Genomic DNA, 27,582 nt, shown 5'->3' on the forward strand with positions numbered 1-27,582 from the left:
CTGGAGGTGAACTGATGACGTACTGGAGCGTAATCTGTATCTGACTGTGACGCGCGGGTTCTATCTTCCTCTCCGGGAGACACAGAGTAGAAGGTTCTCCCTTCATAAAGCACCTGTAAGCTCCGCCCGCTGAGCCACGCCCCGTCCACCCTCGAAGTAGGTAAAGGAATTCCCGCCTCTTACCAGGATGATGGACAGCTTTTCCAAAACGACCCCACTGCGTTTACCGCTGATTCACGTGGTGCGTTGTTGATGCGCAGAAGCACGAGGACATCTCCACAAAGACACACTAGTAACAATAACATTGCCAAAGGCACACAAGGTTGCTGGAGACGTTTCCCATGGCCCATCACGTACCCCTAGTGTACAATATAAACGCAGCAGATGCCGCAGTTGAGGCTCACCTTTCTGGAGGGGGCAGGCCACCCTGACTCTTGGGCTTGGCAAAGATGGGGCGGGGCTGTGCGCTCAGAGATCCCATGGCAGAGGGGATCTGGAATCCTTCCTGGAGGTGGGCTGGTGATGTACTGGAGCGTAGTCTGTGTCTGACTGAGACGCGCGGGTTCTGTCTTCCTCTGCTGGAGACGCAGAGTGGAAGGTTCTCCCTTTATAAAGCACCTGTAAGCTCCGCCCGCTGAGCCACACCCCGTCCACCCTCGAAGTAGGTAAAGGAATTCCCGCCTTTTACCAGGATGATGGATGGATGACTAGGTATTTTTTACCCATGATTCTAATTATGTATTGTATGTGCATATGTGTGTGTATTCATGTGTGTGTGTGTATAAATATATATATATATGTGTATGTATGTGTATATGTTGTTTCTGTGCCTGGCATGTTTGTGGATCATTGCATGGCTCCTACTCATCAATCTTATGTCATGTCTCTATCAAACTATCCTCCATTCTCACTCGGACTCATCCCAAATCCCCTCGACCACTTTCATCTCCTAAATATCTCTGCCTAAGCTCTTCCCTCCACCTCCACATCTAACTCACCAAACCTCACTCTACCTCTGTGACCTCCCACACAACCCTACTAAATTCTCCTGCATTCATCTCACCCTGCTACTATGCTCTCCCTAACCCTTCCACATCCTCTTTCCCCTCCGCTCCCCTTTTATTCATCTCAAGCCTTTGGATTGAGTAAATGAAGGATAAACTCCCAATTAACACTTCTGGATTTCTTTCCTCCTCCACCCCTCCATTACTCCAGGCAATCTAACTAACAAACTCTCATATCCGCATCTCAAATTAACTCATAATAATACTAAAACTGTACTCCTTATTAAATTATACTAATCCATCACTAATTCTTGTTGGGTACCGGAGTAGCGTGCTACTCATCGAAAATCGCTTCGACGCCTCGTCAGGGGTAGTAAGCGCTATATAAATATGATTACAATTACAATTACAATTATGTTCCCCAACTAATGAAGCTGGTTTTGGGTGTGCATTTCCTGAATGATGACTCTGGAGTATCGTGTGCCCTTAATATCGAGATCAGTATATTGTGAGTACCAAAGTATTTAGGACGAGACTATTAAGAGTAAATATATCATTTCTTAACATAATATTGAACTTACACATATTGAGTACTATATGCTTGTAATATCATTTTTGTATGTCCTTTATTGTTGTAATTTTAAAATATAGGTATTGTTTTCAATAATTGTTAATTATATTTGCTCAATTCAAAATATTTTAATGGGTTCTGTGGCATACTGAAGAATTGGGTGGGAACATTTATTAATGGAAATACATTGGAGATTTTATAATTAAATCTTTGTGGTAATGTTTAATTATATTTTAATTTTATTTATACTGAAAGGAAACCGTTTGTTGATTGCTGAACTCGCTAAAAGCACTCTAAGGCCTCTGTGGCGCAGGACACTGTTGAATTTTTTGATGCACCTGGCCTGGGACTTTGTCTTGGAGGATGCTTTGGGCTGAGGAGGCGGCGCATAGATCGCAGAACATGGTAAAATCACTCAAAGGCCCCCGCAGCATGGGAAGCATGCAGCACTGTCTGTGTCTGTCACTTGTCGGAAGGGGCCAGGCCGGGTCCTCTCACTTGGCCCCGTGCTTTGGTGCCTATCACCCGTCGGAGGCTTCCTCTTTCCTAGAACATGAGGAAAAGAAGAACTGTATCTAGCGCCACAGCGGATGACACGATTCCCACTATCGACTGCTTCCTGGTCACGCGGCAGGGTTCTCTCAAAAAGGAAATTGAACTAACTGAAAAGTGCCTCTCTCTGGAGGACGTAAGGAAAAAGTCACCTACACTTACTTGTTTAGACTATCGTCAGGGAGCTATTGTATTGGAAGAATGCCTGGTTGCCCGCCTCCCCAGCGAGGCCGGAGAACATATGCTCAGGCCATGCTCACAATTCCTTACTCATTGAACCCCCAGACCCTGCGATAAAACCCTATTCCAGTACCAAAGGGGACCAGTGATAAGCAGGACAATGTGTTCTCAACACAGGTCTATTTTAATGCTGATGAAATCTGTAGAAGGATTGAAACTATGATGAAATTGCATTTAAAATCATTACGTGACCTCCTCGACTGTATAGAGCCAAAAATGTTAAATATTCGATTAGATTAGATTAGTTAATCTAATACCAGCGCCACCCATGAGGCATTACTGGTTCCATCTAACTCCGCTAGCAACCCCAGTGGCCATGGCAATATGTACAGAGGTGCTTGTCATAATCACTCGATTGCTCTCTGTGGCCCTGACATGGGGAAATGGATGGCATGGTCATTGATGACTCAGAACGGACAAACACTGTCTGTACACACACACTTGTGCCCAAGGTCCCCACCTCATCCACTCCTTGATCAGCACAAGACGTTTTAGCTGACCAGGTAGGCTGCAGAGGGCAGGTGGAGTGTGCTTACAGAAAAGGCCCGGAAAGTGCAGTTACTCTTCATGGGATTACTGACAGGGAAGCTCAGGTATTGAATTTACCCCTGGCAGCGTGCCCAAATGTATTCGTTTTGGCAAATGTACCCAGGCTTAAATTGGTCCACAGTGAGTCAAGGAGCAGTTGACCTTTAAGGTTCTCCACTGGTTAACTAAGTCTATGAGCTTTGATCACTCCTTATCAACTCAAGTTGTTATGGCCAGCAGGACCGACTGGGTGGGGTCATCCTCAAAGACAATACAATTTGACTGTATAGTTGTTAATTTCAAAACCCAATTACTGTCTCAAATCCATTAAGGCGATCAAAATTCCTTCTTCCAGGGTTCTCACAGATTTCGGTTCATCCTCTGGGTTTCTTTTATAAGCCTTGCAACTCTTCCCTTCCACCCCATAGTTTGGCACAAGTGACCCCTCTGGAACATAGGGCCAGATGTAGGTAGGAAAAAAATAGCGGGTCGGAAATTGTGATTCAATGCGAATCGCAATTTCCGACTCGCAAAATGGGATCCAAGAAAAAAGTCCGACACCAATTTGCGACTCGCAAATGATGTCGCACCGCATTTTGCGAGTTCGCTTCTAGCGAGGTCTCTTTTTGCGACCTCGCTAAAAGCGAGCTCGCAATTTGCGAGTAGGGTGTCGCAAATTGCGACTGGCCCGAAAATTGCCTGCAGGTGCAGCATAACAGTTTGGAAATTCACTTCCTGGCTCTTGGTGATGACATCAGAACCAGGAGGTCATCAAATACACCTGGGAGGACCACACCCTTTCCAAACTGCTGTGCAACACCCAGGAGAGAGGACCTACTGCTACTATGGAGGAAACAGGCAGTGCTGGGAGAAGGAGAAATCTGAAGTTTTCTGACAAAGAACTGGAGGTGCTCACAGAGGAATGCTGCCAGCACCATGACAAACTGTTTGGGAAGGCAGCCCTGAGTGTCCCAGACACAGAAAAAAAGAAGATTTGGCTGCAAATCCAGGACCGGATTAATGCCATAGGGGTGAGCCACCGCACGCTGGAGGAAATCAAGAAGAGGTGGTATGACCTGAGCTCCAGGACAAAGGAGAGGGTAGCAGAGCGGCTCAGAGAAATGAGGGGCACCGGAGGAGGCCCATCCCCCGTCCCACCACCCACAGCCATGGAAGAAATGGTGGAGCAGACCCTGGAGCCTGAGGCCGTACTCGGAATGGGAGAAGTGTACAGTTCTGCGCCAGGGACATCCAAAAGTGAGTACCATGAGATAAGCATTCACACCTACAAATGCAGTATCCACACTCTCCCAGTACACAGCAGCAGGCACAACCAGACTAGCGCCATTCCAGTCTAGCAACCACTAGAATAGTGCATTATGGGCAATGTTGTACAGTAGTCAGCATATAGGCAAATGTTTATAATGAGGCATAAAACAGATGTGAGAGACTGACAGTGTATTCCCTAAGTCCCACAGGTCTCCCACAAGACACCCCTAGCAGCGACAACATGCAGGAGGCTACAGCAGAAATTCCTGGGCCCAGCAGGACACCACCAGAGTCCCCTCAGGAACAAGAGCAGGAAAAGGGGGAAGCTCACACGACCCCTGGCCCCAGCCCCACAGCAAGTCGTCCAGAGCCAGCAGCACGACAAAAGTGCAGACACAGACGCCGAGTTCTGGCGGTGCCCCAGGAGGAGATAGAGTAGGCAGCAATGTCAGGAATAGAGGCATCCCTCCTTAACGGTCAGCGCCTGAAAAACAGACAATTGCGGTCAAAATCAAGTACATTGCACAGAATGGAGAGCAACATGACCACTGACCTGGTTGAAGTGAACACGCAGTTCACTAGACTGAATGAAAATGTGTGGGATCTCACCCAGGCCATCTGCCAACTTGTGACGGAACTGGTGGCAGACACATGCAGCGCAAGGCGCATGGAGTGCCACACAGTGGCACGCTTCGACCGCATGGCAGCTTCAATTGGGTGTCTTGCAACAAACACTACTGGCCTGTCTAGACGGACAGTGAGTTTACAGGTGGAACTTGGCCACTTTGCAGGGGATGTGGCACGTGGACTTGGCCGCATCAGCCACGCAGTGGACTTGATGGAAGCTAGGCAGGTGGCAAGGGGCACAGGTGAGACCCCTCAGTACAGTGAGGAGGGGTCCACAATAAGTAGTGTGTCTGCAAGTGACACCTGTGTGCTAAGGACTGCAAGTGCACGGCAAGGGTTAGCTGACCCACCTGGGATGAGCCAAGCTGGGCGCACAAGGAGGAGGATGTAAGCCATCAGACAGCATGAGTCATGAGGCAGATGATGTCAATGTGTCCTCATTACATTTGGACATGTACAGACCTTAACGGACATCACTTTTCTTTCATCATTTATTTTACAAGTAAAAAGGTTTTGTTAGTTCCACTACACAACTTGGCTCTGTTTGTCTGACATCAGTGAGTGTGGTGACAGTTGCCAAGTACCTGCCAAAGTATTGGGTTGCAATGTGGTCCTGTCTCCGTCTGCCTTGATGTGCAATGCTTCTATCTCCAGGCTGTCGGTGTGGTAGCTCATGCTCCTCATCCTCCGAATCTGTGTCTTCAGGGGTGAGATGTAGCCCACGTCTGGTTGCAATGTTGTGTAGGATTGCACATGCGCCAACGATCTTGAATGCTGTCTCTGGGGCATACTGGAGCACACCTCCACTTTTGTGGAGGCATCTGAATCTTGCCTTTAACAATCCAAAGGTCCTCTCGATGACAGTTTTGGTCCGCCGATGGGCACTGTTATATTGCCTCTCGTTCTCATTGCCAGGTGTTAGGTATGGGGTAAGTATCCATGGTCTTAGAGCATATGCACTGTCACCTGTTTGGTAAAAAAATGCAATGTTAGCAGGGCATGGATGGTTTCTACAGTGACCTGTGTGTATGGCTTCAGGGTGTAGTCAGCAATACCTAATAGATATCCGTCTCAAAACTCCCCACGTTTTAGGCGTTGGTGTATCCCACTGTGCCTGAATATGTATGAGTCATGTGTACTCCCTGGAAATTTGGCTACTATGTCAGTAATGACATTATGGGCATCGCATACCACTTGGATGTTTAGTGAGTGGGTATATTTCCTATTGCGGAACACATATTCCACATTTGCAGGAGGGCAGATTTGTATATGTGTCTCGTCCACACACCCTATAACATGGGGGAAGTTGGCAAGTCTGTAGAAGTCCAACTTGGTGCTGTTAATTTCTGCCTCATTCCTGGGTAGGTATATGTATCTGGACATGTGTGTGAGTATGGCATCTAGGAAACATCAGAAGAATCGTGAGAGTGCACTTTGGGATACCCCTCCTGCCACAGCAATCACCCCCTGATAGCTGCCCGAGGCCAAGAGGTGCAGTGAGCATAGCACTTGCACATGTGTGGGGATGGCGCTGCCGCGCATTGTCTGTCGTTGAAGCTGCGGATTGAGTATTTCAATTAATTCTAATATTGTTGCACTGCTCAGTCTATATTTGTCATAAATCTCCTCCTCAGTTTGTTGGAAAAGTGTCTGCCTGGTTCGGTATATCCTTTCCTGTCTCTGGCTCCTCCTCCTCCTCTGCTGGGCGGCGTGGACTCTCCTCCGCCATGCTATCACATACAGTTCAGCCATTTTGAGTAACCCAGATGCCTTCTGAGTCTCCTTTTATACTTTGGTTCTGGTTACCTCCTGCTCTGACTTAGTGGTAATTTGGGTGTGCAAAATGGGCTTTTTGCGACTTGTCGCAATTTGCGACTGCCTTTTTCATATGGTTTGCGATTCGCAAATTGCGACTTCCTCTTTGCGGGTCGCAAAATCAGGTCGCTATTTTTGTGAGTCGCAAATGGCTCACATCGCAATTTGCACTTCGGAAATGGGATTTTTGCATCCCATTTCGGATTTTGCGAGGTCGCAAATTGTGAAGCGGGCCATTTGCGACTCGCAAAACTTTGCTACATCTGGCCCATAATGCTGTGAAGTGAATTGCAACCTCTCCTGGGGTGAAGCTCAGTAATAAATATGCGCCTCTGGAGGGCTGTGACTGACTGGTTAACCCACTAGACACTGAGGGGGTCATTACATACATGGCGGTCTGGACTGCCATGCCAGCGGTGGTGGTAGCTTCTGCCAACGGAATGGTGGTCCAGACTGCCATATTATGAATGTGCCAGAACTGTCACGGATGAAACTCCGCCACCGCCAGGGTCCCGCCACCAGGAAGTGGCAGCATTTCTGATCCAACAGGGCAGCGCTGCAAGCAGCGCTGCCCTCCGGATAATGAGTCTGATTCCACCAGCCTTTCCCTGGCGGAATGACTGACTCAGAGCCCCCATGCATAGCCCCTTCTCGCATTTCACTGCCCAATTTACGGGCAGTGAAATGCACGATGGGTGCTGTTGCACCCACCGCATTGTCACATTGCTGCCGGCTCCATTTGGAGCTGGCGCCAATGTTCAGACCCTGATTCCAGCTGGGCCGGCTGGCGGAAACACTGTTTCCAACCGCCGGCCCAGCAGGATGTTCATAATGTGGCCGGCGGGGGGTTCTGTGCACTGGTGGTCTTCTGTTGACCATCAGCGCCGATCTCGGCAGGTTTCCCCGCCGAGATCGTAATGAGGGCCTGAGTCTATTAGCATTAGGGGATGCCCCCAGAGCTCTAAGATAATTGACTTGAATGTTATCCATTCTGACTCAGTCAAGCTTTTATCAGGGAATATTGCAGAGCTGAAGAATAAGCCTAATTGGCTAGAGTTAGTGGCAAACTATCACGTTATATGTCTGCAAGAAACCTGAGAGTTTGAGCTGAGTTACATTGATGGGTATAGCACGTACCATACCATGGCCTGAGCCATAATTGCTGGCTGGGCCAAGAGGGGATTAGTTACCTTTATTATAAATACTTTTCCCGGGGATATGATTAAGTTTTATAACAACTCAGTATATTTTCACTGCTTTCTGTGTGATGTTTCAAAGGAGTGGGATCTGTTAATAAATAACTACTATAATAATTGTTTGATGGGAAAGCCTCACAGGTGGTGGCAGCTTTAGAGGCAGTCATCCAGCTCATATGAAACAACATCACAAGCCACTGAAGTTTCTTTGGGTGGGAGATTTTAATGCCTATCATAGCCCAAAGTTCACAAAATCGGATTGTGGGCTGACAGATAACAAAGAGGACACTCTGGTGCACTTTTTACATGATTAGTATGGTAGTGCCCTAAATAACCTTTTAGTGAAGCTTAATCTTGTGATGGTGAATGAGCTGATGGATTCAGCAGTTGGTCTTGGCCCTACCTCTATGGGTATGGATCGCTGATCCACGATACACTGTATTGTAAATATGGAGGCCTTAGGTACTTTGGTGGTTGAATTTGAGTCTGAATTTACAGGTTTCAGTAAGCACACTAAGTTATGTTGTAGGTTGAAGTTGGAGGGTGTGAGCAAGCCCTATCCCAGCTTTGGATTTAGGTACATTTTAGTGAGAAAAATTGGTTCACCATTAAGTATATTTTCTTTTTACTGTACTTCATGATAAGCAGGCCAAAGTCACCTTATGTCTGCATCCGGAAGCTGAGTCTTTGTAAATCATGGTGGCTTTCTCAGACATCATGGCAAGAGTAAGGCAAGCCCTGACATGAGAAACCTGTCCGGCAAAGTCACATCCCCAGGGTTGGTTTGACTAGGCCTGCACCAATGCCCTTGCAAAGATACATATGGCATTACACACTGAGCCCAGAGACGGAGCACTTATTAGGAATGCATGGGCAGTATACAAAGAGACCCAGGAGGAGAATGCGTGGTAGGCTCTCCAGACAACCAGTCTTAAAAAGACAGCTACGCCTTATGGAGGGTGTTAAATACTCTTTCTTTTAGATAAGTTGCAGATCCTTCTACAGATGTATGCATTCAGGAATCAAAATGCATTGAATACTTCTCTACTATCTATTCAGACAAGTCAGGGATGCCTGATGAAGTGAATCCTCCTGAGTTACTAGATGAACCCCCTCCTCTAGTCTTTGATCTAGCGGAGGTGCTAAGAGCATTAGTGGAAAGCTCTAGAGGGAAGGCACCTGGCCAGGAAGAGGTTCTCGTTGATGTTTAATTAGAGTGCCAGGTGTTGTTGGGACCCAGGATTACGAATGTTTTTAATGTCATTGCAAGGCTTGGTCCTCCTGCTACTTGGAAAAGTTCAGTCATTGTCCCAATTTGTGAAAAAGGTGAGAAGTCACAAGAACTATAGGCCAATATCCCTCCTGGATGCCAGAGCCAAGCTTATAGGACGCCTTTTGCTGCACAGATTGGAGGATAGAGCAAGCTTAAAATGTACTTTAGCAGACACCCAATATGTTTTTAAGAAGGGGTTTAGGAACTACTGACCAATGTTTGAACCTGAGTTTGCTAATTGGTAAGTATGCTGTCTCTAAGAAGAGCTCCATCTTCTTGGCGTTTATGGACTTAACTGCAGCATTCGAGTGTGTCTCACACACTAAATAAACTATATGCAATTATGACTGAGATGCGTATAGAAGAGGGCATCATTACATTCATAAGGTACCTGTACCCTGAGGTGAACGCATGTGTACCTAACCGAAGGAAGGGTGAATGTACGGAACCATTTGAGATAAAATGGAGTGTTAGGGTGTGTTCTTGCCCCTTTCCTTTTCTCACTATATACAGAGTTAAATCTGCACTTACACTGAGATCCAAAGATACTCCCGACGTAGGAGCACGCTCCCTTCCAATACTCTTCTACGTGGAAGGTGTGGTTTTAGTGGCGAGAACTGGGAGGGCATTGAAAGGGCTAAGTGATGATTACATAATTTTTATGCAGGAGTTAGATTCACAGGTTAATGAAAGCAAAACCTTCATTATGATATGTGGGATGAGACCCAAGAAAAGGCCAGTGCACTACAAGAACACGATCAGAGTAGGTGATTGTTGGAAATGGCCCTTTTTGCAGGGTTATCCCCAAACGTTTTGCCTTCTTCCTCCTATTTTTTTAGGTCTGTTTTTGCTGGTTTATTTTCTCTGCGCACTTTACCACTGCTAATCAGTGCTAAAGTGCAAATGCTCCCTATAGAAATTGTACTGTTGATTGGTTTATCCATAATTGGCATATTTGATTTACTAGTAAAGTACACTAGAGGTGCCCAGGGCGTGTAAATCAAATGCTACTAGTGGGCCTGCAGCACTGGTTGTGCCACCCACATTAGTAGCCTTGTAAACATGACTCAGACCTGCCATTGCAGTGTCTTTGTGTGCAGTTGCCAATTCAACTTGCAGGCCTCAACTTTTCCTTTTACTACATGTAAAGCACCGCTAGGTAGCCCCACGGGCAGAGTGCAGTGTATGTTTAAGGTAGGACATATACTAATGTGTTTTATATGTCCTAACAGTGAAATACTGCCAAATTCGGTTTTCACTGTGCAAGGCCTATCCCTCTCATAGGTTAACATGGGGGCTGCCTTTAAATATCCTTAAAGCGCAGATTCTCTTTGAGAGCAGATATAAATGTGGATTTTAGGGTCTCTGAGCTCACAATTTAAAAATACATCTTTTAGTAAAGTTATTTTTTAGATTGTTAGTTTGAAAATGCCACTTTTAGAAAATAGGCATTTTCTTGCTTAATCCATTCTGTGTCTCTGCCTGTTTGTGGATTCCCCATCTGGGTCAGTTTGACAGTTGGGCTGTTCACACCTCTCCTCTAGAAAGTGACACAAAGGGGGCTGGGGTGTAGTCTTCATATCTTGATTAGCCATCTGTGCTGGAGGGCAGGGGAGGAGTGGTCACTCACACTTGAAAGGACTGTGCCTGCCCTCACACAATGCCGTCTCCGATCCCTTGGTGAGTATCTGGGGCCTGGCCTCGACAAGGAAGGATCTTGCAAACACTTGAGACTTTGCTTTGAAGTTTGCAAACTTCAACGGCAGAACTGGGTATAAGAAGAAGACCCAAAACCCCAGACTTTTAGAATCTTTCTGGAATCAAGAGGAACCTCTGCCCAGGAGAAGAGCTGAAGAGCTGAAGGAGGAGTACTGTCCCTTTGCTGTGTTGCTTTGCTGGACTGGCCAGCAGTTGCTGCTTCTGCCTGAAAAGAGTGCAAAGGGTGAACTTTTCTGTGTGTCCTGCTTGAGAAAATTCTCTAAGGGCTTGGAGTAGAGCTTGCCTCCTATTGGAAGTCACAGGGACACCAAAGACTTCAGTTTCCTCGACCTGCAGCACTGGGAACTGTGGGGTTTGTGCTGTTCAAGAGGAGAAACCACTGCGACGCCACCAACGATGCCACTGGCCTGCACTGTGACCTGCTGACGCCACATGGAGTCGCATTGCCCTGCTTCGCACCGCAACCCTGGTCTCCCCGACGCCATCATCGGACGACTTAACTGAGCCGCTGCTCGCACTGCGACCTGTGGGCCCCTCACCCCGACATCACCTGCTCACACTGCAACCTGGGCATCCCTGATGATGACGCTCCTGCTGACACCAGCGCTGCTGCCTGCATCGTGGCCTGTGGACACCGCTCGTGAGGTACACGAAGCACTGTCCCATCCCGCACCGCAGCCCCGGTCCACCGACGCCAGCACCATCGACTCCTGTGTCGTCACCAGGCATCCTGCCTGCACCGTGGCCTGTGGACACCGCTCGTGAGGGTCACAAAGCACCATCCCGTCCCGCACCGCTGGCTTGGGCCTACAGACAACATTGCTTAAGCAACGACGACGACGATGCCTGCACCGTGACCTGTGGACACTGCACGTCGCACCGCCCCGCTTCAAACTGCAGCCCTGGTCTCACCAACACCGATGGACATCATCACCAAGCTGCTGCCTGCACCGTGACCTGTGGACACCGCTCGTCGCATTGTCCCGCTTCACAGCGCAGCCCTGATGCCATCCACGGCGGCGCACCTGACTTCATCAGCCTGGAGTTCGATCTGCAACATGTGTGACCTCAAGGGCCGACGACTTCTGCACTGACTCTGGAACCGACACGGCGACATCAGAGACGTCGCTCTCCGGAGCTCAGGATCACGACACCCTGCAAATCCAAGGTACTGTTTGTGGGTCTTCCTGACACCGTAGGTGGCCCGCAATGCAGGGGCTGTCCTGAACTGTTGGTTTTGTTGATCACGACGCTGTGATAGCCCCAGGTGGAGCTATCGACTTCAAGGAACTGTAGTTTTGAGTAAATCTTGCAGAATTCATATTTTTCTTACTGTATGTTAGATTTTTATCGTATTTGGTCTTGGTTTATATAGATAAATATTGGCTATTGTTCTAAAACTGGTGTGGGATCCTTTTGTAGTGTTTTCACTTATTACTGTGTGTTATGTGCAAATGCTTTACACATTGCTTCTGAGATAAGCCTGACTGCTCGTACTAGGCTACCAAGGGGGTGAGCAGGGGCTATCTGAGCTGGTATCTCCCTCATCCCAACAAGAGTGAGGGTCCCTACTTGGACAGGGTGCAAACTGACTGCAAACTAGAGACCCCATTTCTAACAGTGAGGTTCCCTCTTTCTCCTATTTGGGTGTGCTTTTTGATGATGGAAAAAACGATTTTGGGGCTACAGAATTTTTGTAAAAAATTAAGCTTCAAATCTGTGATAGAGCTTCTGGCCATCTATGCAGTGAAGTCAGTAGTGATTGCTACATATGGGGCAGGCATATGGGGTATGGTTAGTACCCAAGGTATACAGCTGGTGGAAAATCCTTTTTTAAACATTTCTTGCAGTCCCTCATAGCTGCCTTAATGTTATCTGCCACAATGAGCTTGGTACTCCCCACACTGAGGACAAAATAAAATTAGCACCACCTTTGCTCTGACACTCCATTTGGTCCAGGGAGACTAGTCATTGGGGATTGCCTGAAACTGCATGCTGCCCTTGACATATCTTGGCTTGCTTATATGAAATCGACACTGGAGGAGATTGGGCTTCCTGACTTATTTACTTCTCCAAACTCTTGCCTGGGCTGTTACAAGGCCAGGTTGAAACAGTTGTTTTAGTCAATGCTGTGGTAAAGAGACAGGTAGCTGATAATCACAAAGTTGCAGAGTCCTTCTATAAATCGATGTGCCTTCAAGAAGGTCTTTAAACATCCCTATCTGCAATTCAGAATCAGCAACACTGTTTTAACTAGATTCCGTTTTATTTACTCACCCCCCCCCCCCATGGTGGGCTACCCATAGAATTAATACTCCTTGTCAGATTTAGATCCCTGCGCCGTTGATGGTACTTTGTAGATTGTGTTCTTTTGTTCTTTTGACCCTTTTATGAGAGCCCTAGAAGAAATTTAATTTCCACACTTTTTAAAGTCTTCAAATTTCGACAGTGCAGCCCAGCATTGTTGTTTCTACAAGTGCATTGCCCTTTGGTCGGTTATTCTATGGTACTTTTTTATGGCAGATCTTAAAACTAAATAGTTGTGCACTATGCTGATAGGTGGTATGATGGCACTGCATTGTAAGTGAAATCCAAATGTATTGTAGTGCATTGTAAACATTTTTTACCAGTGCTGACCCCTCTACAGTAACCACACTGCCCTTTGGTATATGTTACTCTTTTGTGCTTTTTATATGGTGGATTTTAGCTTAAGGAGATGTGCAAAAAAGCTAATAGGTGGTATGATGAAATGTGTTGTAATTGAAATATAGATGTATGGTATTTTATTGTATTAATGTTCGCAGATGAAATGGTGTCGTTTTTAATTTTTATTTCCCAGGGCATGGGTACTTATCGTCGGGTATGATTAATGAATGTATGTTTGTTGTTTCATCTGTGTTTTTATGCTACAGAAATGTAGAAAATAAAGATACTCTGACTGACTGACTATAATTTTAGGAGGTTGTGGGTTTTAGAAATAGATATGGTGGACAGTATTATTAAAAATATATATAATTAAGGGCCTAATTACGGGTTTGGTGGTCAGACCACCAGACCGCCATGTTTAAGGTCCTAAATAGATTGCTGCACCAGAGGTCCCTATCCCGCTGTATTATGATGCAAACAGGCAGAACCACCGCCCGCCAAGCAAAAAGGCAGATCACCAGCAGCGCGGAGGTCTTGTATCAATGTGGTCCAACCTCAGCGCCTTTAGCGCCACGGCCAATCACCAAGCCTATTACAAACACACAGTCGCCGTGGCGGTCCCCTTGCGGCGGTTAGCCAATGGTGGTCAACCACTGCATTACCTGCTCAGCAAAGTAACAGACAAGCACACATTCAACAAATTCAAAAGCAACACAGCTGATACACATTGCTCCAGTGGACACACCTGCAAATCACACAATAAAGCACACCCTTTCACAGACCACAATCCTTTGCATCTCCCCTGCAAGAAAGACACCAGAGACGACCATTTTGTTAACATTAATAGGTAAGGTACCCCTTTTTTCACCATCCCATTTAACTCCTTGCACACACTTTTGTCCATTCACTTCCTTTTGCACATCCCCTGCAAAGGAAGTCCCTCTCACCCACTTTAGTTGTCCACCATGTCACATCTCAAAAATGACCGTTTCTCTGAAGATGAGTTGAGAGTCATGGTGGATGACATCATAACAGTAGAACTTCAATTGTTTGGAGCCCAAGTCCAGCATACTCCTCTCAGTAGGAAAATTAAATGGGGCAAAGGATCGTGGACAGAGTGAATGCTGTAGGCACCACCCTGTACACAAAGGAGGACATTAGAAAGAGGTGGAATGACCTGAGGGGCAAGGTGCATTCCCTGGCCTCCAGGCAACAGATGGAGGCCAACAATATTGGCTGTGGCCCTCCTAGTGCCCCAATAAGGCTCTTTCCCAGAGGAGAAGGTCTTGGCCATCCTGCATCCCGAGAGCTTGACAGGAATAGCTGGGGGAGCGGAGTCTGGTAAGTTACCACACAAAACCTGTTGCTAAAATGCAGTGTCCTGCATGCTCATAGCTCAGCTTTTGCCACTGTGTTGTTTATGTACTTCACCAACATTCAATACTCAGAGTATCTGAGATGTAACAATATAAATATGTATTTTTGGACTCAACAGAACAGCTACCAAGGCCCATCATATGCCGTAAGTCAGAATGGTGCCTGTAGGTCTTTCTATAGCAGAAAATTCATCCCAGGAATCATGGTATGTTTCAGCATGTAAATGTATTCTCAAACATAAATGCAGTCTGCCTACAGATATGTAACACCCAATATTTGTCTACTGTGGGAAGTAGAGGGAGTGACCTGAATGCAACTACCAGGAGGCCATGTTTCGGTAACTACAACCACCAGCCCAATGTTCACTTGCCCATATACCCCTGTTTGTTGACTCTTAATTGAAGTGTAGTTAGCTGGGAGCATACCATTAGTAAACTCTTGAGAAGTAGTCGGAGTGACCTGACTGCAACTCCCAGGAGGCCCTGTGTCTGTAATTCTAAGCACCAGCCCAGTAGTCACTTGCCCCAATACAACTGTTAGTAAAGTCTCAAATGATGTTTACCCACCCGGGAGTATACCATTTTTCAAGTGTTGGGAAGTAGAGGGAGTGACCTGACTGCAAAGCCCAATAGGCCCTGTTTCTGTAACTACATCCACCAGCCCAGTGTTCCCCTGCCCATTTACACCTGTTAATGAACTCTCAAATGAAGTTTACTCACCTAGGAGGATATCATTTGTCAAGTGTTGGGAAGTAGAGAGAGTGACCTGACTTCAGCTTCCAGGAGGCCCTGTGTCTGTAGTCCCAACCACCAGCCCAGTGGTCACTTGCCCATATACACCTGTTGGTAAACTCTCAATTGAAGTGCACTGAGCTGGGAGGAAACCATTTGTCAAGTGTTGGGAAATAGAGGGTGTGACCTGAACGCAAAGCCCAATAGGCCCTGTTTCTGTAATTCCAACCACCAGACCAGTGGTCACTTGCCCAAATCCACCTGTTTGTTAACTCTCCATTAATGTGTGCTCATCTTGGGAGTAAGCAATATGTGGATCATGCTCAACTAAGAGACGAGTCTGTCTAACTAGCTCATCTTGACCTGCTATCCCAAGGTTAAACTATTGAGGACAGGAATGATGCTGCATCAAGTGTGTACACCAAGTATTCCTATGGCCTCAACCTGCATCCCTGTATTGGTATCGGCAGCAAACACATTGACACACCATTGCACACATGATGACTGCAGTTACATATACAACAAAGTTCTGTGTTTGCCTGTATCTCACTCAACTAGGCCTCTAAATGGTCAAAGGCATATGTTGCCTCTCTACAGTTTTCGCTTCACTGTTAGTAAGATGTCATTTTCATTCCATCATCCAAAGTGCATCTGTTCTGTACATCTCATCACCGCTTGAGTCAAATAGTTTAGGCAAGCTCACACATGTCATGTCAGTACTCCAATACCATGGTAACATGGCACAATAGACTAACCTACATCGTAAGAATGTCCACTGTATGTGCTTACTGTAACTCAAAACCATTCGAGGTAGATGTCACATTTCAACCAGGAACAATGTACTTCCTTCATTAACAGGTCAAACTGCCACTGGGCACATGGAGGCCACAGAACAGACACCCACTACCTCCCTGAATGAAGCCCTCAGTGATGAAGACACTCCTGGACTTGTGAACGTGGAGGAGGGTCCTGGCCCATCTGGGTTACCTGGTAGATGGCAACTGAATCTCACTGTGGCCACAATGTCACCTCCCAGCTCCCAGATCTGTTGCATCAACATCCCAGGCAACGTTGCACCCCCCAACCTGTGTACCTAGTACAGTTTCCACCATCTTGTGCTCCCCAGACCTGGATCCTGAGGTGCAGCTCAACACCCCTGACACTGAGGGTCCAGGCCCCAGTTGGAGAGGGCACTCTGTGCCAAGGGCATCGGCTTGTGGGGCTAGGGTGTGTCAGAGGGATGCTGTGGGCCAACTGAATGAGGCCAGGTGTTGGCATGATGAGCCAGGTGTTGACTCAACTCCTGGAAATGAAGCAGCTTAAGAGGGTCATGATTGAAAAAATGGATGCCCTTAATAACGAAATGGGTACCCTAACAGGGGTGCTGAGGCAAATCAACACCACCCTGAGCAGGGCTTTCATCCCCAAATGTACCCCTTCCTGTGTGGCAACTACATCACGCCAAAGTACATCTGTGGCAGTCACAGGAAGGGAGGCCCAGTAAGAAGCACAAACACCCACAGGCACCCCTGCCTCTGCAGCATCAGCCTCCCCCCCCTCACAAGCGGGGACATCCAGCAAATAATCCAGGAGGTGCAGATGGCAAGACTCCCACCACTGCCAGCAATACAACCCTTCCTTAATGTTCTCCTTTGTGTGTCATACATACACTCTGTGGACTGATCCTGAGCCACATTCCATTTCCAGTGGGAGGAATACTTTAGACTTTGGACTTCCAGTTGTGTGGTATCTACTCCAATGAATTCATTCACCATGACTGACCCCTTCACTTTACATTTTTGTTAATTTATGTCAAAAATATTTTCTGTTAGTAGTAGCATTGCAATAAATTCATCCGTCACAAATTCATTGTTTGCTATCTTTAATTTCACATTTAGCCATGTAGATATGTCAGACCATGTGAGCCATACGATAATGATCCAAAGTACTTGTGCAAGTTGGGATATGCTGTATGTACACTGTCTCCAGCTAAGGATTACAACCATTCCACACAAACACATACATACAAGTGTCTTGTCAAAGAAGACATTTTATTACATTGGTCAGCGCATTGGCTGCCCATATGTCTGAAACATAGCAGATCGTACATGATTGAATCATACTGGGTAAATGATCACATTTACAGGTACAGACCTCCAGACCATGAAAGGAAGGGATTTATCAGACACTGTTGTGTAGAATAGGCAAACATTAAAGTAGTTAATATCTTCAGGTGGAGCGATATCGCCTACCACACAAAAGTAATCCAACATCATATAATGCTAGACTCAGACAGATGGCAGTACAACAGTTTCTGATCACAGGGTCATTACAATCCAGTGTGTTGGCATCTGGTGGTATGACACAAACAAATGTCAGTGATGTGGCACAGGCACTTTGGCCTACAAAGATGAAACACGTCAACAGCTAGATACAGTTCATGCAAAAAGAGTGTTTAGCCAATGTGAAGGGAAACTAACATTATTTTGGCCTACAACTACTTCTAAACTTCCATCCTAATACTGTGCAAGCTGTCTTGGCACAGTTCTCCTACACCCAATGTCTGTGACCTACATTCCCTGGAACAATCTATGTCCAATCCAAATGTCCAAAGAGCATCACATGCCTGCCAATGTCACCACTTGGAAATGCCCACATGAAGATGTCATGGTGAAGGTACCTGAACAAATAACAAAACAAGTATAGGTATGAAACCATACATATGACACAAGTCACATAGCAATCATCTGGAGACGAAAGTACATTACTATAAATCCAACACAAACAAAGCAACATCATTAAGATATGGATGTGTCAAAATCTACCTCATCAAACAACCTTTGGCTGGTTTTGCCTGAGCATCACTTCCTCAACTATTTCCAATACTTTACTACACACAGTATCAGTATCACAACTACAGTTAATTGTACAATCCAAGTCATAGCATCACATGACATATTTACACTCATGAGAAAAAGCTGTTAATGAGATCTTGTTGCAAGTCAGTTCCTAGCTCTTCACCACTATCATCTTCAATTGGCATTTCAGGATTCTCACCTGGTAGCACTGCAGGCTTCTCCTCCTCTGGGATGTAAGGGATATTCCTCTGCAGGGCGAGGTTATGGAGCATGAAACATGGCAGAGTGATCTGACACACTTTCCTGGGTGAGTAGAGGAGGGCTCCACCAGTCATGTCCAGACAGCAAATTCTGACCTTTAGTGGCCCAAAATCCCACTCCAGTGCCCACTGTGTTCTTCCATGGGCCTTAATGAAGTGACTCCAGATCTGGCTCCAACTGATGACATACATACACAACTGTTTGTCAATTCAGACTGTATTGTTTTATGATGTGGCATTCCTCCAAGGTTTGAAGGTCTGGCAATGGACGGTGCACTGGAGGTTGTCGCCTCCTCCCTCTCCCAGGGTACATATGTGTGAAAATACATGAGTTTGGGCATTAGTCACTGTGTCCCTAACAACATACATGATGTATGGCAACAAAATCATGCGACATTTATGACTGGAAGTACATTACGTCCAGTACACATTACAGCTATCAACTACACATGGGTCAAATGTGACCCCCATGGTTGTCATCACATGTGAGTACCACATGGATCTGGTAAACACCCAACTATCTGCTCTTCAAATGCCCCTCGAAATGTCACAGTCTGTTCGGACCTCCAAAAATACCATCAGCAGCGGTGGTCAGTGCACCGCTGTCATATGCCATCTGTGCCCAGCAACACACTACACTGGTCATTGTGTAGCATAACCTACACAACAAGACTGCTTTAGGATGTTTATGATGATCTGACACATATATTGGTGTTGTGATGCATTTACCAGGGCCCAATACTGTATTTCCAAACGCCAAAATAGCGGATGCCTGGCCTACTTCACTGGACATTAGGAACTGCCTGCCGCCACCGGCGGAAGTCGTTCGTGCAGTGGGCAGTTTCAACTGCAGTGGATGCAGCCATAGGCTAATGTTGTTTCCTGTGGCAATCGCGGGCCACTGGCTCAGCCCGTCGGCGGTGATGGCTGTATAAGTAGCATACGTGTACGCTGCGTTTTGCGAATTCAGTCACTTGACTCTTGACACTGTTGCCATCAACCCCTCCACCACTTCAGCTGCTGTGTGCTGCCTCTGAGAGCAATCATGCCACGGCCAGCGAGTGAAAGAGACCCTCCCTTCTCTCCAGAGGAGCTGGAGAAGCTCGTGGGCAAAGTCCTTCCCCTCTATGAGCAGCTCTGTGGCTAACCAGAGGAGCAAATAAGAACCTCATAGGCACATTTGACTGTTCAGCAGCACCCTTTCCTATCTCACAGGCTACAATGTGCCCCTTCGTGCCAGTTAGACTTCTTGTGTGCCTGTTGTCATATTTTGTGTAGCATCAATGGGATGTACATGATGCAGGTAGTGGAGAAAAGTACTCTATGTATTGCACATTCACATTTTGTTGTGTGATGTGCTTTGAGGCGCTGATCATCCTAGTGTTGCATTCATATATCTAGGCAAGGAGACTTGACAGCCATACAATGACACATCTTTGGATATGATGGTTGTAAATATCAAATGACATGCAATGTGTATAGTGCCACAGATCATTCAGCCCACATCTGGCCTTTGCCAAACTGTTGTATAAGAGGCATATAATGATGGCTGTGCCCTTCAGAGTGCCACACAAGCCACATTGGGGATGGCCACATTGGTGATGGCCACATGATGTACTGTCATGCGTGTAAGTGATGGAAATGTGAGTGTCTAGTAGGTTCTGTATGCCCAGCCTGCAGAGACCGGGGACGGTCAAATCTATCTCCCAGTATGGGACATAGTCCAGGCTAGGGTAGAGTTACTGTGGCTATGGAACTGTGGCACTGTGCCCTCTCCCTGTAGACCTACAGATCCTGGCATCTGGCCGAAATGGGGTTAAAGTGGCAAGACTTGGCCTGAATACCTTAGTCTATTGACTAGATTAGGGATGGGTACTGAGCTAAATCCCTGAACTAGTACATATGTACATTTTGCATCATTGCCAATGTGTGTCACCGACTTATGACAGGTCCGTCACTCCCACAGCTATGTTTTCACCTTTACATAAGTCATATTTGTCCAGTACAGGCATATTGCACGAGTGAAAAACCCACAGTGGAGATAGTTTGTAGATTCCAGGGAGGCCATGACATGTGACTCAGTAGCTTGATTCCATGCCAAAAACTAGACAAAACATACTTTTGTATGAAAGATGCTATGTCTGTACGTTTGCCACATATGGTCAAACGTGTGTTCTGTGTTATAAGTAAATACCACACAAACCCACCAGGAATTGGCAGGAGTCCCCATTGGGTAGGCCACATGTCCACATATGCACAGGGAAGAGACTTTCCCTGCCCCCCATGACAACTCTTTTATTGTCACTCAAGTCTTAAGGTGAAGTCTGTACTATTTAACTTACCTGTAGGGACTGTATGCAGTGAGTCAATGTTGCAGAGTGTAAATGTGTCCGTTCAGTAAGGCCCAAGGAGTTTGCCCTTTAGAAGGCCACAATGGTGTGGTGTGTTTCATTGTGGCTCACATCACAATACATGTTGCTTGAGATTGGCTACCTGATGACAGTGGGCTTGCTTAATCAGTGTAGGCCATGAGCAGTGTAGCGGGTTAGTCTACAGATGAATCCAAAAGTGTGTAGTCATGTCTCAGTACTTATCAGCTTGTGTACTTTAAACTTGTGGTGTACTGACAAGTAGAAAATGTTGTGCTTGGTGTTTTTGACATGTGTGTGACACAACCATTTGGGCAAAAACTTGTGTTTGTAACCTTGTGATTTGTCTCTTGCAGCCATACAGCTCAATGCCCATCAGAAGAAGGGGATTTGGAGAGCCGACCCTGGGGGTCCATAGCCAGGCAGAGCACCCACTGTCAGAAGAGGTGGGAGGACCTGAGATGCTGGACCCGGTTGATCGGTGAGGTCCAGCTGAGGCTGTTCTCCCAACGTAGGCGGGGTGCACATCGGAGCCTGACCCCCCTAATGGCACGCATTCTGGCGGTGGCCTACTTGGAGCTTGACGGCACAGCAGCTACATGGTGGTGAGTCCAGGGCATATTCCTGCATGTAACATTGCCAAGTTGATGTGCTAGGTTTTGCCATCTCCCACTGAAGATTGGGGATGGGCCATGTGTGACACACAAGATAAGTAACTGTTTGTGTAGGTATGGAAGTTGGTGCATTCTGATGTGCCTTGCCTGTTAGCCCAGTGACCTCGGACACAACAGAGTACAGCCCACAACCAATTTACTCTCCAGGGTCTACACATGGCTGAGTACAGTGATCAATCAGGTCATATTGTTTGTTGTTGTGGGTGTAATTTGTACACAAGAGTCCACTACTTTACAGTGTGGCAGCCCAAACACTATGAAATAATAGATCACTGTCCTCAGCCACGTGTCTGCTCAAGTAAGTATATTGGCATCTGTCCCCCACAGGCCACTTGTCTTCAGTGAGTCACGAGTGACGGTGCCTCACTAATGTCTGTCATGTGAAGGTGGCCATCATGCATGTAACAGAGCATATATTGGGTGCAGTCACAGAGCAATACTTTCCCTTGGTAAGTGGTGAATGTCCATTGACATGATTTGGTGACTTTTGACAAATCATTTTCACTGCTGTTTCATGCATGGTCAACTAGTCTTCATGGGATGATATCTGAATTCCATTACATATGTATGCAGGCCAACATGTGTTTGGAATTGGACATATATGATGGGGCTACAGTTCATGTGGTGCCACAGACAGGAGTGTGTCACCATTAATTGGTGGCTCACACATACTCTCACCCATCATTGCATGTAATTCGACAGGTACTCTACATTTGCAATGATGGACATGACAGGTAGGACTACAGTTTTTACCCACAATGTACATTTCAATGCCATTAATGTAGAATCATGTAGAAAATTGCTTTGCACATAAAAAAAATGGTGATGGTCCGTTACCTAAGTGTTGAGATGCATCATGGAGTGACTTACAGCTATGTGGGAATAATATGTGGTTGTGTACAACCATTCATCCAAGGGAATCAGTGTTTGCATGACAAAAAGAGACAGTGATATGGCTTCCCATAGGGCAACATGTTCATTTCGTCCTATAAGTACTCGAGAATCCCAGGGCTACTACCACATTCAAAGGACTATCGGCTCATACTGATGCAATCCGAGAATGGTATTGTCAGGAGTACCAATCAAAAGAGGCGTTATCCCTAGGGCTAGCTGATTCATTGTGATGTGGAATTTGTAGATATTTATCTCCCTGACATTTTGCCCAACTTGTCTCCAGTGTACATTTCCATGCAAGATGTGTTATCTATCTGAGCAACATTAGTACAACCTCCATGAGTCCATTTAGGCAATGTACACATACTAAAATGACGACTGTTATTTGTTTCCAGTGTGAAATGGGTGTTTCCATGTCACCTTCTTCAGGCTATTGTGCTCTTACTGTGTCAGCAACATGACTGAGCATTTTGCCATCATTTCTTCACGATGTGGCATTGGGTATATGAATATTAGCTGGATAAATGACCTTGTATGGGATCTGAGTAAATGAACTTGGCATTGCCCTATTATTGCATGACAGCAAGTAACTGAGGAATGATACATGAGGCAAACCACTGAAAGTGACAAGGTCTCCTACTTGTTCAAAGGGTAGTGTGATTGCACAACTTCACCCATGCTAATAGAGTTGACTGTGATTCAGAATTTACTGTGGGCAACTGTTCACAGGTCATGTAGCATGCATGCATATGGTGCGGCAACTGTCGGAGTCACTTTGCTGTAGCTTGTGGTGGGGGCTATTGTATGTCATGATAATGTTTGCTAATCACAGCTGTTGTTCAAGTGGAAGGCATTCATAGTGCCATGTCTGGTCTACAGGGATCTCTTCAGGCTCTGGCCTCCTCACTGATGATAGCCATCCACCCCCAACAATGCTCCCTCCACCAGCTAACCTCTTCCCAATCCAAATTCCCTATTCGCCTACCTGTCCCAAGCACATAGACACATCCAAATGCACCCACCTCAACACACACAAGCAGCATACATAAACATAAGCACCACAGGACACACCGGCACAAAAGCACTCAACGGTCACTCATACAGACCACAACAAACACCATTCCCACAGACACCACCCCCACCGACCCACACACCATAACCAACATACCCACAGACACCACCACAACACCCAGTGACACATCCACTACAACCAACATAGACACAGACACCACCTCAATACCCACAGACCCACATACCCAAGACACAACACACACAAACACCACATCCATCGTACTCCCATATACCACCCCAACACTCACAAACACAGATACAATATCCACCATACACCCAGACACCACCGCAATGCCACACACACAGCCACCACTCCTATGTCAACCAGCACCTCCACCTCACAGCTCCCAAGAAACACCCATTATCACACACAACAGACACCACCCAAATCCAAGCATACCTCAAACACTTACACACTAGCAGCATCAACACCCACAGGAAAGACAACCACTCCCTCAACCTCCCAAACCCCAAAAGTTTTATTTTTGCACTTGCCCTTTCCCCTGTGGCTTACACCCACCTTCCAAACCCAAGAGGACCCCACCCACATCCCAACCCATCCCTTCCACATCCAAGTCCTGCCCTGTCGCACTTGCCTCCCTGTAAGCACCCATACCTCTCCCACCCAGAAGAAAAAGCCCACCCCACCTAAGGAGAAGACTACCCCGCCTAACAGAAAGTCCACCCTTCCCAACTCAAACCCACCCATCCTAAATCTGACCACATCCTACCCAAGAATGATCCCTGAGGTGGCTGCATGCCCACTTGATGCCCCTTCCTGTGAAGGTTCTCCGGCAGTTATCGGAGTTAAGCTGGAGCACAATACTGTGCATGGACTAATATATGCACTGGCCAATGGCCTTTTCTCTTCATCTTTTACAATCAGTAAACTCAAGTTGTTGTTTTTTGGGTATAGATTTCTCCTGCCATTACTTTTCTACCTTTTTGTTGTTCCTGAGTAATGTGTGTTGTATGCTCACCGTTATGTGTTTCACCCTGCTTGTTGATCTATTTGCTGTGGTAATTAAGATCTGAATTTGTGGGCAGTGATGGTGTCACCCAGGACAAGAGCAGATATTCACTTGATGGATATGTGGGTGGCAATCCAGTTGTGCTGTCATTGCATTGTGTTTTATTTGATATGGTAAATATTTCATCTTGGGTTGGCCAATGTCAGCATGTATTGTGTTAGATTTGTCCCCCTGATGTATATCGGACGTTCATCTCATGTGTACAAGTTAGAGTTTTGTTTGTCCGCACATGGAGGGTGTTCAATTGTGCTACCTTCCTTTACATTTTACTGAACATGTGTCCATTTTGATGTGGGTACCTTCCAGCTACATCATCTATATCTGTGTCCCATGCTGTTGCTGTTGTATTTGCTTTCTTGACTTCCCCTTACACATTTTGAAGATTGACATATCACTTGGCTCTACTATTGGTTGTCCCTTCGATACATGAAGGGCCAGTTCCTCTGCAAATCGTGCTTAGGGGCATGTGCAAAGTGAAATGTGTTCCAGGGAAGCATCCTCCCAGGAGAGCCCTGATGCACCCCATCCCTTTGTGCAGGTAATGTTTACATTGTGAGCTTTGGATATTTGACTCACAAAATATTGTGCATCCCATTGACCTTCCATTGTGCGGCAATGTGGATGATATGTTTGGGTCCATTACAGGTATGTTGCCTGGAATGGGTGTTTGTGTTAAAAGACACATCATACATATGTGTGTCAATCTCACAACAGTCTATTGCATGTGAGCAATGTGAGGATGTCAGTTTAGTTATGTGTGATGTTGATGTTGTGTTGGTGTTGTGTGGCACAAGGTTCTGTACACTTCACTGTCCCTGAAACTGGGATTTACAGACGTGTGTTTTTGTGGAGTATGGTGGTGCAGTGTCAGTGACCTGCCCAAAGGGGGCGTCATGTGACTGTGAATGAGTCATTCATTGTGAATGACTCCGACCCGGAACACAAAGACGAGTGTACTTGGTCCACGTAGCGTAATCCACATACTAGGTGGATAGCGATGCCTCGATCCGTTGGTGAGTTTCGGAACACGTGTAGGAGTGAGGTCTTACCATTGGTTATGTACACTGTGGCGTGGATTTTGGCCTCCATCTATGAAAAGCAGCAGCTGCAGTATGTGTGTGATAGGCTCCATGGCAGCACAGGATGTGTGACGCTGCCTGCAGGTGAGTTCCTTCCTTTAATCTCTCAGTTTCTGCTGGCTGGGACGCGGTGGTTGAACCGCTACAGTCACATTGGTGGAAGTCGGCATCATAAACTTTCCGCCAGAAACACTGGCTCCAACAGCCTCATTGGCCCCTCTTGCCACTGCAGAGGTCTGCTCTGCCTGGCAGAGCCGGTAGGTCTGCTGCAGTTTTTCTCTATGGGACCGCATGCATAGCAATGCGGTGATCTGAATGCCAAACTCGTAATCGGGCCCTAAATGATTAAAAAAGTAATAATAATACACTAAAAAAGAAATAAGCATTAAAATATTATGGTTTATAAAATTAAAAATATCAAATGTAATTGTATTATTATTGTATTATTGTATTGAGAACATGAAGCCATTTGCAAAAAATAATTTGTAATCAAAACTGAAATTATAAAATATTTATGATATGTTGTAATACTTATAAGTACTATGTACTTTTCTTGATAAAAATAAATTAAAAATGCAATTTAAAAAATGTCAAATAATTCAATATATTTACGTAATTTAATTACTTTACATTCTATTTCCTATTTTTTCTATATTTAAATATTTAATTAGTTAAATACATATCATTAGTGATTATAAATTCTATTGATTTTAAGGTATGAATAACTTTTGTCAAAAAACAATCATTTGAAAAATATATATAATTTTCTTTTTAGCATTTACCCAAATACTAAAAACAAAATCATATTTTTTAATTGTGTTACAGTTGTGTTGCAATGTTAAATCCCATCCCACACAAATTTATGCTCTAACTAATGTTTCACAATTGGGGAAGAGAGCAGCTCTGGGTAAGACAGACAGCAGCATCCGTACAGCTCCAATACCTCCAGGCGCAGCGCATTTCTTCACAGCAGCAGTGGAGCAACACACCTTTAGCAGTTAAAACTAGTGCTCGGAGGAGTGTGCTTCACTCACGCACAGAATTAAACGACAGGATGGAACTTGTTTGCCTCAAGATGAGCTGAAAAATGGCTGGTGCCAGGCCTTTGCCACAGGAATCAGAAAGAACTGAGAAAACCTGTACCACTGTCATTCCGATAATAACTTTATGAACTCACTCAGGTACCTGCACACTTACCTTCTCTCCCTGCAGTTTCCTGCAGTGTGATACATTGTCCTGCACTGCCCTGTAGCCAGAGTCGGCTGCAACTTTCCGATCGTTTCCCCAAATTTGCCTGGTCTTAAGATGGCACCTCGGAGAACACTCTCCAAGCTCATTCCAGCCTGAATACAGAAACAAAGCTTCTAAACAGGTTTGCCTCGCCTTTACAATGCACATATGATTCTATGTCAGGAGCGGAGGCTCCGATTATGCTATCTCTATCTTTACTTCACTTTCACAGCAGCCAATCACAGTACAACAAACAAAAAACTACACATCCCATGATGCCAATAACCTCCTGTCACATGGTCCAATCACCACGAGTCTCCTTGTCCATAACCGGAATCTCCTGCTACGTAATATCCTCTTTCTTTGCTACTTTGCAGGAGATAAGTACCTAAGTTTTATTGCTCTTGACAAACTGTTGTATTACATGTATTTTGCCTTTATTTACTTAGCAATACGATTTCGCTCGCTGTACTGCCTTCAGGCATATTATTTTTAGTGTCTTTGTTGTTTCTGGCATTTGTAATTGCGGCCGGTGGAGCGGGAGTGGGAGCACTGCACGCCTCGCGTG

General features: G+C 45.9%; 1 long non-coding RNA gene across 1 annotated transcript in view; it reads right to left on the bottom strand.

The window, feature by feature from the left end:
- LOC138302059 (uncharacterized) overlaps positions 1–27,228 on the bottom strand; it is a 168,858-nt gene extending 141,630 nt beyond the window's left edge. The window contains exon 1 of the long non-coding RNA XR_011205249.1: positions 26,982–27,228. This is a non-coding gene — a long non-coding RNA (uncharacterized lncRNA). The remainder of the gene's footprint in view (positions 1–26,981) is intronic.
- Between the last annotated feature and the right edge of the window lie 354 nt (positions 27,229–27,582).

This window comes from Pleurodeles waltl, chromosome 6, assembly GCF_031143425.1.
Source record: "Pleurodeles waltl isolate 20211129_DDA chromosome 6, aPleWal1.hap1.20221129, whole genome shotgun sequence".
Taxonomy (NCBI): domain Eukaryota; kingdom Metazoa; phylum Chordata; class Amphibia; order Caudata; family Salamandridae; genus Pleurodeles; species Pleurodeles waltl.